This window comes from Theropithecus gelada, chromosome 3 (assembly GCF_003255815.1).
Source record: "Theropithecus gelada isolate Dixy chromosome 3, Tgel_1.0, whole genome shotgun sequence".
NCBI lineage: Eukaryota > Metazoa > Chordata > Mammalia > Primates > Cercopithecidae > Theropithecus > Theropithecus gelada.
The window spans coordinates 41,108,765-41,113,815 of record NC_037670.1 but is presented as its reverse complement, the minus strand read 5'-3'; the positions used below and the strand labels follow the sequence as shown (position 1 = coordinate 41,113,815).

The following is a 5,051-nucleotide window of genomic DNA, read 5'->3' as shown; positions in this document are numbered from 1 at the left end:
GTCTTCTCATCCATGAACATGGAATGTTTTTCCATCTGTTTGTGTCATCTCTGATTTCTTTTAGCAGTGTTTTGTAATTCACACCTTTGGCTAACCAGGGTGAAGAGCTTTGAACAGGATTAAAGTATGCAGACTGCACTTTAGTTAACACTATTTTTCTCTCAGAGTCATGCTAAACTTTCCATTTTTGGGAAGTAGAAATGCTATTAGTCATCTTCATTTTTGGGAATCAACAAGCAGTTCCTCTTTCTCCATCTTGTTCTGAAAGATAAACAAAAGCTTGAGGCATATATATCAGTACATAAACCACAGCATGAAAACCCCCAATATATACCCAGTCTGTATTTGCCTTTTGCTGTACCTATCACATTCCAGATAATACCTTGGTAAAGCATTTCATGTCCTGAGTAAGTAGTACAGCTCGGCCTGTTGTAGTCATACAGACACAGATTATCTTCCATAGGCAAGATGGGTAAAGGTTCCAGTTTCTCGTTTTGGATCCCATCCTTTTTTCCAAATGGCAAATCTGTTACAATAATTTCCACAGAGCCAGTTCTCAATGGCATACTTCAGATATCCCATTGACCAGCCTCTATGGGCAAACCCCAGGATGGTTTGCCTTCTTTAATTTGTCTTCTCTTGGTCAATAAAGATTCTATGTTATTTGCTGCTCTATTCACAGCCAGTGGATTATTATCACCAGCAATATGGTAGTAGTCAGATTACTGTGTAGCTCCCTGCATTGGTATTGCCCCTCTTCCACAAATTGAATTGACTATTATATCATAAGACAGAGGATCACAGATCCAGATCCTATTATAAGCAAGAGTTGATCTAAGAGTAATAGGTCCAAAATGTATGATATTACTTCAGTGGAGACTCTCTTCAGTAAATGCAATGTCCACAATAATTTCATTATCATGGATGTTTAAAAAAACTTTCATGTCAAAGTTGGTCATATCAGCCTTCCACTTAAATTAATCTTGAAGAGCACCCTCAAAATATTCTGTGGCCTCATTTGAGGTAAAGCAATATTTTCTCCTGCCCTTTTGAATGTGACTCTAAACTGTAGCTCTTGAGGCTCAGGTTCATATTTTGAGCTTTCGTTAGTGTCATCTTTACAAGATGCCAAACAATCACCTACTAATATTGATATCTCCTCTATTGGTAGCTGGAGTTTCATAGTAATTGAAGATATGTGAATCTAAAGCATTGTTAGTGAATCTTTTTTAACATCTCTCTCATATATTTTGACTTCTTGCCCATTTCAATCTTACTTCACTTAAATTCTAATTTATCTTTTTTGTCGTATTTTTTTCCTTAGGACTGGCATTAATTTTTCATACTTTTAAAGGGTTTGACCATATGAGTTTTCTGGCCAAGTCTTCAAAAAAATCCTGTAGAACTTCATCTATTGTTTATTTGAACTGGTAATCTTGAAACAATAAATTTCTGAGGTCACTTTCTGTCACTTCCACAGACTTCTGGTTCTCATTAAAGTTTACATCTAGGAATTGGTTAGGAGTTTCTTCAATATAAGACATGTTGGCAGTGCTTCCAAGATCCCTAACACTGTCCCAGACTCGGATGCATGGATGGACATGATGAGAGATGTGGGAAATATTGGTTACCAGTGCAGACCCTTTCAACTCCTGGGATTGCTTTATTAATACTTTTCAGACTGATTTGTTAGCACATATATATGCTACCAATTTTTGTATGTTGATTTTGTACCCTGCAACTCTACTGATTCATCTATTATTTGTAATATTTTGGTGGAGTTTTTGGGTTTTTTCTAAATATAAGATAATGTCATTTGTAGATGAAGAAAATTTGATTTCTTCCTTTCTAATATTGATGTCGTGATTTTTTTTTTCCTCTTGCCTAATTGCTCTGGCTAGAACTTCCTGAACTATATTGAATAAAAGCGGTGAAAGTGGGGATTCTTTTTCTTGTTCCAAATCTTAGAAGAAAGGTTTTCATTTTTCTCATTACCTGTTCTTCCATTCTCATTTTCTATTTCCCAATAGTATGATATTCATTGTGGGTTTGTCCTACGTAGCTTTTATCATGTTAAGTTCAAGTTTTGAAAGATTTTATAATATAGGATTGTTGAATTTCATTGAATGCTTTTTCAGCATCTATTGAAATAATCATATGTTTTTTTATCTTTGATTCTGGTGATGTGATGTGTCATTTTTATTGACTTGCATATGTTAAACTATTCTTGTCTCCTCAAGATCAATCCTACTTAATCATGGTGAATCAGCTTTTTAATGTGTTGTTGAATTCTGTTTGTTAGTATTTTGTTACTAATTTTTGCATCTAGGTTCATCACAGATACTGGCCTATCATTTTCTTTTTTTGTTGTGTTTTGATATTAGGATGATTTTTGCCTTTTAGAATGAGATTGGAAATATTATCTTCTTGTTTTTTTTCAAATAGTTTGAATGACATAAGGGTTTTTTTAAATAGAATTCAGCAGTGAATTCATCAGGTCTTCTATTTTCTTTGATGGAAAATTATTTTATTGCTGCTTCAATCTCATTGCTTATTTTAGATCTGTTCAGATTTCTTATTTCTTCATGGTTCAATCATTTTCTGTTGTGTGTGTCCAGGAGTTTATCCCATTTTTCCAGGTTTTTTAATTTGTTGATATAAGTTGTTCCTAACAGTCTCTAATGATCTTTTGAATTTCTACGGTATGAGTTGTAATGTTTCCTTTCTTGGTTCTGATTTGATTTATTTTGATTTTCTCTCCTTTTTTACTTAATTAGCCTAGCTAATCATTTGTTGATTTTGTTTTTCTTTTCAGAAAAGCAACTTTTTCATTTGTTGACCTTTTGTGTTTTTATTAGTCTCAATTTCCTACATTTCTGCTCCGATCTTCATTATTTATTTTCTTGTACTACTTTTAGCTTTGGTTTTTTCTTGTTTTTGTAGTTCCCTTAGTTCCCTCAGGTACAATGTTACATTGTTTACTTGGGGTCTATTTTGTGAGATATGCACTTATTGCTATAAGCATTTTTCTTAGTACTGCTTTTGCTATATCTCATAGATTTTTGTATGTTGTGTTTCCATTTTCATTTTTCTTAAAAAGTATTTTAATTTTCTTCTTAATTTATTTATTGATCTATTGGTTATTCAGGAGCATGTTGTTTAATTTTCATGTGGTTACATAGTTTTCAAAGTTTCTTTTGTTTTCTTTTTTAATTTCTAATTTTATATCACTGTGATTAGAACAGATTCTTGATATGATTTCACCTTTTACTCAAAGTTGTTGTGACTTCTTTTATGGCCTAAAGTATGGTTTATCCTGAAGAATGTTCTATGCGCTAATGAGAAGAATGCATATTCTACAACAGTTGGATACAATATTTTGTAAATGTCTTTTAGGTTCATTTGGTTTAGAGTATAGTTTAACTCTGATGTTTTTATGTTGATTTTATACCTGGATGATCTGTTTATTGCTAAAACTAGGGTGTTGATGTCCACTACTATTATTGGATAGCAGTCTATTTCTCCCTTTAGATGTATTAATATTAGCTTTATATACTTGGGTGCTTCAGTGTTGGGTGCATATATATTTACTATTGTTATATCATCATGCTGAATTGACTTCCTTTTTTTTTTACAGTTTTTGACTTAAAGTCCATTTAGTAGAGACTCTTATAAGTATAGTTATTCCTGCTATTATTTTTTTCCATTTACATGGAAAATCTGTCCTTCTTTTCACTTTAAGTTTAGTACGTCTTTATAGGTAGAGTGAGTTTCTTTTAGGCAGCATATAGTTGGGCCTTGTTTTTAAACCCACTCAGCCACTCTGTGTTTTAATTGAACAATTTAGTCAATTTACATTAAATGTTATTAAGATTTTATACATCTCTTGCTTTCTACTTTGGAAATTGTTGAATAAATGGTTTGAAATTAAGGAGGATTATAATTTGAGTTTATTTTAATTCATTTTGAAATATATTTAGAACTATCACATCTATTATTTTTAAAAAATATTGTATTCTATTATTGTCAACATACTAGCGAAGGCATTATTGTTTATCATAATCTATATTCCAGAGTAATGCAATAAATAAGGAATAATTTCTATGGTAAGTAGGAAAAAGCAAAAGGAAAAATGCTTCTGAAAGTTTAGTAAAAATAAATTTTAGAATTTAAGAAAAATAGCTGTGTTTGGAAACTATTGATCCATGCTTTCAGAATTAATTTAGGTTGCTAATTGATTTTTTAAGTCAATAAACATTTTTTGACCATGTTATATATAAATTAGATCCTGAAGATACAATACCAGGCATGTTCACTACTTTCAAGAAGTTTATAATACAAGGACAAAAATCTGTGCATACCATATAGCGATTCACAGAATTGAAGGAATAAGTCAAAAGTCCCTAAAACTGAGCAGATGTTAAGAAGAATAGCTTATTGTCATATGAGGGCATTATTTTGAACTTCCAGTAATAAATGGGAGTGAAAATTATAATTTGGCCTGTATATAATATAAGGAGGTGAGTTAACTATTAGGGAGTTTTATTTATAATTATTCTGATTACCCAGTGAGTTATAAAACATCAGGGTTGTTTCTAAATATATATTTAATCTATTAGATTATGTTGACACATGAATAGTACTTCTTTATGAGTTTAAAAATATGCAAAACATTAAACACAGATGTGGATAAGAGTAAAATAAAAGTGGATGATTGGTGGATCATGTCATCCCTGAAAATTGAATACTAAGGATCTTTTGTAACTTTAAAAAATATTTTCTCTCCTTAAATAGAAGAATCTTCCATGTGAGTTCAATTCCATAATTTATAAATGAGATAATCTGCAAAATTTCAGTACTTTTTAGCAGTAAATATGTTTCACATTTGTTCTAACACATTGCTTCACTTCCATATTAAGTGAATTACAGGCCAGTTGTGGTGGTCCATGCCTGTAATCCCAGCACTTTGGGAGGCCAAGGCAGGCATATCACGAAGTCAGGAGATTGAGACCATCCTGGCCAACATGGTGAAACCCCGCCTCTATTAAAAA

The 5,051-nt window shown here is 31.8% G+C and overlaps 1 pseudogene; it reads right to left on the bottom strand.

Annotated features, from left to right (window-relative positions):
• Nucleotides 1-229: 229 nt before the first annotated feature.
• Nucleotides 230-1,544, bottom strand: LOC112621583 (annotated as a pseudogene).
• Nucleotides 1,545-5,051: the final 3,507 nt, after the last annotated feature.